Genomic DNA, 10,859 nt, shown 5'->3' on the forward strand with positions numbered 1-10,859 from the left:
CCTCTTCTAACGTAGTGGATCGAACATCATTTGTTCTAATTACGGGGCAAATAGAAATGCTTTCTTTGCCGGAGCGTCTTTGCCTATTCGCATAATATGATGAAGGCTTTGGTAAAGAGCTCAACATTATAGAGCACAACGAAATGCTGAACAGGTAGTTTTTGCTAAACTGTCACAAACCAGGGCATCCTGGCAAACAACGGCTTGATTTAGTCCCTCCTTCATGGGGGATAATTGGAACATCTCCATAAGCACTATGACGAGATCCGGCACCTGCCAACACAGCAGTTTGATCCAGACAAGCATAAGCAGGCCCTAAGCAAAATCCATACAGAATCAGTAAACACATTTGTCAGGACGCGCCCGGCGAACACTGTTATTAATACCCAATATCCTACCCTTACAGGAGAAGAAAGCACCCTACCAAAGCAGACACGAGTCAGCCTGGCCCAAATTTGTTCTGGATACTGTAACAGGTTAAACTCTTACTTGTCCAGAATCAACCCCAACATACACAATGCATGTACTTCCAGCATGCGACGTGTCCCCACATGACACCAACTATGTTTTCAATTGTAATGTGGAACCTACGCCTCTACCACCTATATGCCTATGGCCCGCCCCTGTTGATACTGCCAATTTCCTCGGACTCCCGTAAGAGGAATTTGATGGCAATTTGCGAGTAGTCATTATCATTGAATTGGTCGAAGCACTGTTAACAAAACAGCAACAACAAGCCTTTGGCTTCTGTTTGCTGCACTAGATATCGTCCATGATTTCGAGCCATATGTCAGAGCGCATGGCAGAGCATGATTTTTGTTCGTCGAGGGAGGACTTTACTTTTCAATTGCCTACTCAAACCAGAGTAGCACTTGTTAGCATAAACTATTCTCCGTTTGATTTACAATCTAATTTAATTTGATTATTTACTGAGTTATCACAATCACAATGTATAGTTAATTCATGTAAGGACACAATCACTTACAGCAAAACTTTTGGGGCAGAAATCCTCTTGGAAACAATTCTGAAATGATCTTTAAATGGTGTAGGTATAAAATGATATAAAATAATCTGGAAATGATTCCTAAAATGATCTCGAAACAAACTTGAAAGTAATCGTTATAAGCTTTATAATAATTTCGGAAATATCGTCGAAAGCTTTACCAAGGTTGTTTTGCATAAGATCTAGAACTATCCGTAAAATAATGCCGCATTGATCCCTAAATGATCCTTAAAATTCCGACACTATCCCGATTTTTCGTAAATTATTCTAGAGTAGTCTCGAAACAGTCCCAGAATACTACAATCCCGAATTGAGCTCGGAGACAGTTTTGAAATGGTACCGAAATCATCCCGAAAATAATCATAAGCCCAAAACGATTCCCAATAGCCTAAAGACAACGAATATTATCCCAAAATTCGAAAACGACCCTGAAAAATATGTCGAAACTGTTCAGAAAAATCTTCTAAATACAATCCCGAAGTAATTCGGAAAGAGTACCGATATGTTTGCAAAACCGCTCCAGAATAGTCGAGAAATTAACTGCCAACATTATCATGGAATGGTCTCGACGAGATTACGAGAAAGCTCCGATAAAATCAAAATAACAATGCGCTAATTATCCGGGGATAGTCTGTTCCGATGCGGCCGCTGTGGTGTGATGGTAGCATGCTCCGCCATCCACACCGAAGATCCTGGGTTCACGCCCTGGGAAAAGCAACATCAATGCCTTGCAGATGCCGTTCGGAGTCGGCAGAAAACAAGTAGATCCTGTCGCGCCATGTAGGAAAAATTAAAAAGAGCACGACGCAAATTGTAAGAGAAGCTCGGCCTTAAATCTCTTCGGAGGTTATCGCGCCTTACATTTATTTTTTTAGTCTGTTCCGATATGATAACGAAATCGTCACCAAAAAGTGTCGAAATGATACCAAAGCATCAGCGAAAGGGTCCCGAAGTTATTTCAAACACAATCCCAAAACCGTCCCGAAGTATTGCTGGAATAATCTAAAAAACATTCTTGAAATGGCGCGGCTAAGATCGTTTTTATAATGATCTGTTTTCGAACGCAACTCCGCCATACCGTTCTTTAATTTCCAGTTTTGAAATCGATCTACCTGTCCTCCGACTGTTCGCCCTGTGGGTTAGGGGTAGTAGAATATGCCCACGGCAGGCATGCCAGTCGTAAAAGGCGACTATAACGCACAAAGGGGTGTATTGTTGATTGTCTAATTACATTGATTTTTGTTGATCTTCGGATTTTCATACTCCAAGCCGACAGTGCACCTCTGTAACAAATTGCCGTCATCATATTACTGACGAAAAGGGTGGATAGACCACCCTGACAAAATTGCCGTCATCGTATTAGTGACGAAAAAGGATTGTAATGGTGGTTTAATTGGTTTGTGGTTGATCTTCGGATCTTCACACACCAAACCTCAGTCATCAGTGCACCCTAACCGTAACAAATACACATCATCTTATTAGTGACGATAAGGCTAACCAATCCTGAGTGGCTTTACTTGAAAGGGAGCAGGGCGAACGCTGGTATCACCCTGTGGGACCCCAAGCATCGTCTTTATAAAAACTGCCACCGCTGGAGCAGGAAATTAAGCCGGGAGATCTGATTTCTTCAGGTCTCACCTTTCTACCCTGGGATGGCCCCCTTGTGGGAGCATCGCGGTGGCTGTGGTTTCATATCGTAATTCTGGGAGGGTAACCCAGAATGCGTAGGATTGCCTCCGTGAAAGTTCGTTTCTTCGTTGGATTCTTCGGGGTAATGCGGTCGATCCGGCCGCTGAATCAGACAATATAGTATTTTCTTCGGAGTAATACTGTCTTCTTTGGTGGGAGGTGGGCAAGAAAGTTTACTCATATACTTTTCATATGGAGTAAGCTGCCCAAGTACGTGCTAATCTGCACACAAGTAATTCAAAGACGCTTCTGCGGAACGTCAAAGAAAAGGTTGGTTACATCCCTAAATTGTGCACGTTGTTTAAAAAGGATGTATAACATGAATATTAAAAAGCATGAATAACAGGAAGAACAATATGATGGATATTCCAATGGCGAGTTTATTAGAGTTGGATAAATGTAGCAAATAATGTTGAGAATAAAGTCGAAGGTTGCATATAACTGAACTAGAAACGTTTAGCTGGTAGATCAGTTGCAACAGGGTCCCTTGGAGTGGAAAATTATGGATAATTGCAAGGGTGGGTATTTCCCACGCTTCTTTTTGAAATTTTTGGAAACTTTGTTGGACCTGCTATATGATCAGGTTTGCGTTTTAGTACCTGCGAATGATGAGATGTGTCTTGAGTGCATTTGTACTTATAGATTACATTGGTAGTCATTCACGGCGAACGAACATATAACTGAGCGAACGTAGTACCTATGACTAATGAGATGTATCTTAATGTGTAAGTAGTTTAGTAATATGATTAATGAAGATGTATCCTGGGAGTGCTTGTGTCCTAAGTACTTGTGAGCATGACTGTCTGTTTTGCCAGAACAGATAATTTCATTCACAAGGAATTATATGACGCTCTCATTTTGGGAACATTTAAGTAGTTATTCATAAAGAAAGACATTTGCACTGATAGATTACATCGATATTTAGTTCATGGCGAATGTGCGTTGTGGATCATAAGGCTTTAAAAGGTTGTGTCACATCCGTAAATTGTGTTCCAAATTCTTGGTGCATAGAAAGGGTTGCTCACAATGCCCCTAATACTTGTATTTAAATTGTGGGACTATAGCATGTATCTGATCTTTACACACAGAACATGTTGCAGGCGAATTACTTGTGAACAGAGAAGAACGTACTATGATCCGTGGTGAGTTGCCTAACAACCGGATGCCATTAACCATAAAATGGCTGGAGCTTGATAGACTCCTATCTTACCAAGGTAAGGACTTGTAATTGAATCGCCCGATTACAAGCATATTGGTACCAAACGATTCGGCTAAGAAGTGTTGAGAGAAGACAACATGGAGCTGATAGTTTTGGGCCATTGATCATGCAGTAGATCCGTGTTTGACACCGTGGAGTTAAGTCTACAAAGACAGGTATTTGCGTTATAATTCACTTCGACTGTCCTCCGACTATCTTTATTTTTTGGAACTGAGCAAATCAGTTTTTCAACTTGTTCTGGAAATCAAAATCGTTAAAATTAATTTTTTTTGGTTTCGGCAACTAAAACTTTCGAGGTTTAATTCAAAGTTTAAAAGTAAATTAAAAGGAAATATGTTTAAAAAATGGATTTGGTATAATAAATAACAACGACTGCGGCCGTGTTGTGGTGGCAGCTTGCTCCGCCAACCATACCGAAGATAACGAGTTTGTCAATTAGAAAAGTTTGTCTGAGCGGGGTCGGGCGGAAGTGACTTGGCAAACACTCCGGGTGTATTTCTGCTTGGCAGATGCTGTTTGTATTCGACATAAAACATGTAGCTCCCGTCCCGACAATTTGTTAGAAAAATTAAAGGAACACGACGCGAATTGGAAAAGAAGAGAAGCTCGGCCTAACATCTTATCGGAGGCTATCGCGCCTTGTATTTATTTTGTTTTAATTAACAAAAATATTTAAAAAAAAATTTAATAAAAAATTACTAAAAAAAATTAAAAAAATGCAAACAATTGATTTGACAACCAACTTAAAGACAAAAAATTTAAGCCTTTCAAAGGCCATCAAAAAGTGCGTGAAAGCTCCTTTTTGAACTTGCCGCCTCCTCTCACACGCAAGTCTTATATTTCCACCGCTATATCACATTAGCTTTTGCAATTCGAAGACCAAGCGTATAAGATTTTACTTAAATGGCAGCAAAGAAATTAAAAGTAAAATGTAACGATTTGCGTAATTCTCGAAAGGAAATAGCGGGAATTGCTATTTCCAGCTCAGCTTCAAATGAAGATTTCCAGAAAAATTTGAAAGTGATACTCCCCAAATGATCCCAAAAAGGTCCCCAAAAGATTCCGAAATGATTTTGAAATAGCCCGGAATGATATCGTAAACAATACCAAAACAATTGAATATATTCCCGGTGTAGTCCCGGGACTATCCCAAACGGCTAAAGTGACCAAGAGATAATTCGAATTTCGTTACTAATGGTTCCGAAATAGTTGCAATAACATCCCAAAGATAATTTAAAAACTATCTCGAAATAATTATTCATATTACAGAAAAATTGCAGAGTTTACAAACGGCGATGGTTACTACGACATGTTTCGGAATTTCTCTTCTTCATCAGCTAGCTTCTCGGTAGCTGAGTATTGAACTCGAAATCTCCAACGTTCATACTTTATACTAGTGTAAGGGCAGATGTCTTTAACCACTCAGCCATATGAGTGCCCCGCTGCTCGCTTTGCAATTGGTCTCTAAGTATCGCCTTTTTTGTTGCTATTCCTTTATTCACCATTTAGGTGCACAGGTGTGGAAATAATCACGCAATATTTATTTGCAAACAGGGAAGGCTGGCGATACTCCCACTTTCCCAAAACTGTTTTGTCCTCGATCTACATATGGTTATTCTGTCAAATTTAAAAAGTTTACTATTTCACGATCCGTGATCCAAACCCATTTTTTAAATCATAATAGCCCTGAAATGGTGGTCGGATGAATGACATATGTGAACAAGCGACAAAAAGTACTCGTAAGATAAACGGTGGACACCGTGGTGTGGGGGTGAAGATGCTGTTCGGAGTCAGCATAAAATATGTATTTTGGTCCCGTACCTACCGCCGATTTATTGGGAAAATTAAAAAAGCAACGACGCAAATTGGAAGAGAAGCACGACCTAAATCTCCTCGAAGTGAAGAGATATCTCACATATACATATGTAGTCATCAGCTTAGAGATGAAGTAGTTACTCACACATACACTCGCATATGGCTAGTAGAAAAGCATAAACTACAAACATACATTTATAAAGCTGGTAACCTAGCATGAGATACAACCGTTCGCGAAATGAGTAGACCTTTGGAGAAATGGGTGAACGAGAAAACCGAGAGTATAAAAGCAGCGCAAGCTGAGGAATCAGTAATCAGTTTGATTAACACACGATTTTTTCAAGTACGTGATATCGAAGTATAATTGTACTACCCCCAAAGTAGTCTAAAGAAAGACCATTTTGCAATACTGAATATTGGAGTTATTTTTTCAACAGTTCAGCGATTCGAACGTTAGCAGACGGTGCATAATTATCAGAAATCGCCAGAATTCGTAACAATATTATTGCCATGAAAAATATCTCAGCGAAAATTCATATGCATTGCAGGAGCTGTCGGAGTCGACGTAAAACTTATAGGTCCCATTCCACAAATTTGTCAATCTTACTTACCCCTGAGAAGAGGCTCTACGATCCGAAGTGCTTCACGAAAAGAGATGGTTGGATAACCTAGAAGGTTCAATATGGTCAAGTCAAATCGTTCCACAGGTGCTCGGGCTTGATCTTAACGGTGCTATTTTCCAGATTGTACTGGATAAATATCAATCAAACATCGGTTGAATTCACCAAAACCTCCGGAGAGCCTCCTCATCGCTACAAGAAGAAGAGGAAGAAGAAGAATACTATAAGAGCTGTTGTAAACAAGTTAAATGGTCTGTTTAATTAGGATTTAAAATAAATATATGTAAGATGTAAAAAATGCTGCAACAGGGATTTGTTCTTTCTCAACTTATGTAAAAATGTCATCTATTGAAACACCCAAAAACCAGAAAACCTAAGTACGAATTAAAATGAAAAAGGACTTTTTAAATGAAAGTATAAGAAGTACATTTATGCAGAAAACCTAAGCAAAATTGATTGAGTTTTGACTGAGCCATCTCCGTTGGTCGTCACCACACCAAATTTACTGAGAAACCAAATCAAAAAAATTCACACTGATTAGATTCACTTGCAATTTAGCGAGTTTTCGCGCACCAAAGCACACGCCCCTATAAGCGTAAATATGCACACATACTAGCACAAGTAATATTTATGGATGTTGATTATGTTACTCATACCACCCGTAGGGCGCTTGTAGTGTTGACAAATATTTATCTAACCAAACATGTATATGTATGAGTGTAATTGTGCGTGAAACGGCAGGGTGCACGTTTAAAGGCAAAGCACAAAATTACAAGTGATTTAAGTAGAAGCGATAAAAATCAATTTAAATTCACTTTGCTTATAATTTAAAGTGATTTTGTGATTTTTTTTGATGGGGGAAGGCACTCACTACAGAAAAGGTAAAAAGAAAATTCTTATGAAGTGAATTCAATGCTGTATGCTTGAAAGTTTTAGTTTTATTTGTGTAAATATGCAACTTGAGATATACGTATGTATGTATGTATGTGTGTATATGTGAGTTTATAAGTTTTTCTACGACAATTTTTGTATACACTTTGAAGACGCCTCTTTTCATTAAGTTCATAAAACTACTCAAACCACATCATTTCCAACTCACTTGTGGCTTAACCTACTGCTCAACAGTCGGTGCAAATACTAACAAGAACAAAGCACACCATTCTCATTAGTCTTTAGTCAGTTACTTTTATATAAAGAAAAAAAAGACATTTCCTAAGCAAATATGACACAAACACGAGTTAAATAGAAATAGAACTCTTAACCAAATGCCTGTATCTGCGCCCGCCACCCAGATGTGTTTTGTTATGCTTAGGTCTTCCTGCGACCCCACCCTATTATGTCGAATTGAATTGAGTTGTGTCGAGTTGCCCTTAGCATCCTCGTCTACTCAAGCCGTTTCTTACATCTACTGATAAAATAGCAAAGAAAGTGTTGAACGCAAATCAAAAGCATTTAGAAGCACAGTACGCGTTTCCCTCTGCTTCAACGTAAATAAACGCCTAGTTAAAACGCTGTGCTTTAAATACGCTACTTTGTTGAATAGTTTGAAAAATGAAGAAACTAACTAAAACACTGAGGAATTGAAATGTTGGTAAGCAAATAATTCTAGTTAGGCCGGCTGACTTCACATTGTAGCGGCGCAGGAGAAACATTTGATGGCGCTTGGAGTTTGATTTGAGTATGTTGCTGTTGGTATTGTTGATGTACTTATGTGTGTGTACGATGCTTTAGTGTAGTATTTAATGAAAGTTGACAACCGCAAAAAAAGCGAAAAATTGCATAAGTTTATGAACTGCATTGATATTGTTGTTGAAAGGTGGCCATTAAAATTTTGACTTCACACGAACTAGGTTAGACAGCAAGTACAACAACAAAAGGAAACACAAAGCCTTGCAAAAGGAAGCAGTGGATGAATATACAGCCATTAAAACGGGTCGATCTTTTGCCAACAAATCGCATGCGAAAGTTTTCACAAAAAAGCTTGAAAATACTGTCTGGCGGTAGCGGCGGCCAGGCAACGTAAGCACGGCTTTTCAAACCACGAAAGAAGTAAAGAAAAATCTAGCGCACGGATTGGCGAAAGATATTTTAACAGGAGATATATGCGCGATCATTAAAATCTATTAAACTATATTCAGACTGAAACTATTCTTCTCAATCTTAGATGCTATTCTTTTGGAGGCTTAGTGAGGGCGTAGGGAGGGGCAAGGCGGGAATTTTGCCCCGCGCGCTACTAACAGGGAAGAGCCAAATGGTCCGCAAAGCAGAACTTCCTGGATAAATTTAGTAGGCGCTACTGCAGCTAAACAAGATCCAATCGCTGTGACATTTTTCGGAATAATTGAAGGCATACATCCTTTTATACTCAGCTGAGCAGAGCTCACAGGGTATATTAATTTTGTTCGCATAACGGTACTCTGTAATGGTATAAACTAATCGAGATAGATATAGACTTTTATATATCAAAATGATCTGGGCGAAAAAAGAAATTCATTTAGCCACGTCCGTCCGTCCGTCCGCCCGTAAACACGATAACTTGAGTAAATTTTAAGGTATCTTGATGAAATTTGGTATGTACGTTCCTTGGTACTCATCTCAGGTAGCTATTTAAAATGAACGAAATCGGACTATAACCACGCCCACTTTTTCGATAACGAAAATTTCGAAAAATCGAAAAACTGGGATAATTCATTACCAAGGACGGATAAAGCGATAAAACTTGGTAGGTGGGTTGACTTTATTACGTAGAATAGAAAATTAGTAAAATCTTGGAAAATGGGCGTGACACCGCCCACTTCTAAAAGAAGGTAATTTTAAAGGTTTTTAAGCTGTAATTTGGCAGTCGTTCAAGATATCATTATGAAATTTGGCAGGAACGTTACTCTTATTACTATATATGTGCTAAACAGAAATTGGCAAAATCGGATAACGAACACACCCATTTAAAAAAAAAAATATTTTAAATGACAAATTTTAACAAAAAATTGAATACCTTTACAGTATATAAGTAAATTGTATCAACATTCGACTCCAGTAATGATATGATGCAAAAAAATACAAAAATAAAAGAAATTTTCAAAATGGGTGTGGCTCCGCCCTTTTTCATTTAATTTGTCTAGAATACTTTTAATGCCATAAGTCGAACAAAAATTTACCAATCCTTGTGAAATTTAGTAAGGGCATAGCTTTTATAACGATAACTGCTTTCTGTGAAAATGGGCGAAATCGGTCGAAGCCACGCCCAGTTTTTATACAGACCACCTGTCCTTCCGCTCGGTTGTGAAAACGATAACTTGACCAAAAATCGATATATATTTACTAAACTTTTCACTTACTTATCTGAACTCATTTTATCTTGGTAATAAAAATGGGCGAAATCCGATATCGAAAAATGAAAAAAAATGCCATAATTACATACCAAATACGAAAAAAGGGATGAAACATGGTAATTGGATTGGTTTTTTGATGCAAAATATAACTTTAGAAAAACTTTGTAAAATGGGTGGACATCTACCATATTAAGTAGAAGAAACTGAAAAAGTTCTGCAGGGTGAAATCCAAGCCCTTGGAATCATGACAGGAATACTGGTCGTGGTATTACATTATATAAATAAGTTAGCGGCACCCGACAGATAATGTTCTGGCTCACCCTGGTCCGATATCTCGAAAACGCCTTCACATATAAAACTAAGGTTCACTCCCTTTTAATACCCTCATTAATACCTTTAGTTTGATACACATATCGTACAAACACATTATAGAGTCACCCCTGATCCACCTTTATGGCTATATCTCGAAAAAGCGTCCACCTATAGAACTAGGGTCCACTCCCTTTTAAAATACTCATTAACACCTTTTATTTGATATCCATATCGTACAAACGCACCAGAGAGTCACCCCTGATCCACCTTAATGGCGATATCTCGAAAAAGCGTTCGCCTATAGAACTAAGATCAACTCCCTTTTGAAATACTCAGTAACACCTTTCATTTGATACCCATATCGTACAAACGAATTCTAGAGTCACCCCTGGTCCACCTTTATGGCGATTTCTCGAAAAGGCGTCCACCTGTAGGACTATGGTCCACTTCCTTTTAAAATACTCTTTATTGCCTTCTATTTGATACCAATGTCATACAAACAGATTTCGGGGTTACCAAGTTAATTTTCCTACATGGTGATTTTCTCTTAATTTGTCCCCAAAGCTCTCAGCTGAGTACGTAATATTCGGTTAAACTCGAACTTAACCTTCCTTACTTGTTTAATACTAAATTTTACTTTCATAACATTAGTTCATTTCGGGTATGAAATCTTAAGGAGGATTGATCGTGTGCAGCTCAGATTACAAGATCCGGGGATGTATTTTAGAGAAGCGTATCATGATCTTAAATCATTAGCAACTGAACTATCAGAAATTCGAGACACTCTCTCTAAAGAGTCAATAGAAAAAGCGAAGTCTCTTTGTGAAAAATGCGATATTGATATAGAAAAAGGTGTAAGAAGGCGCCACAAA

The sequence above is a fragment of the Eurosta solidaginis genome, chromosome 5 (assembly GCF_040869045.1).
Source record: "Eurosta solidaginis isolate ZX-2024a chromosome 5, ASM4086904v1, whole genome shotgun sequence".
Lineage (NCBI taxonomy): Eukaryota > Metazoa > Arthropoda > Insecta > Diptera > Tephritidae > Eurosta > Eurosta solidaginis.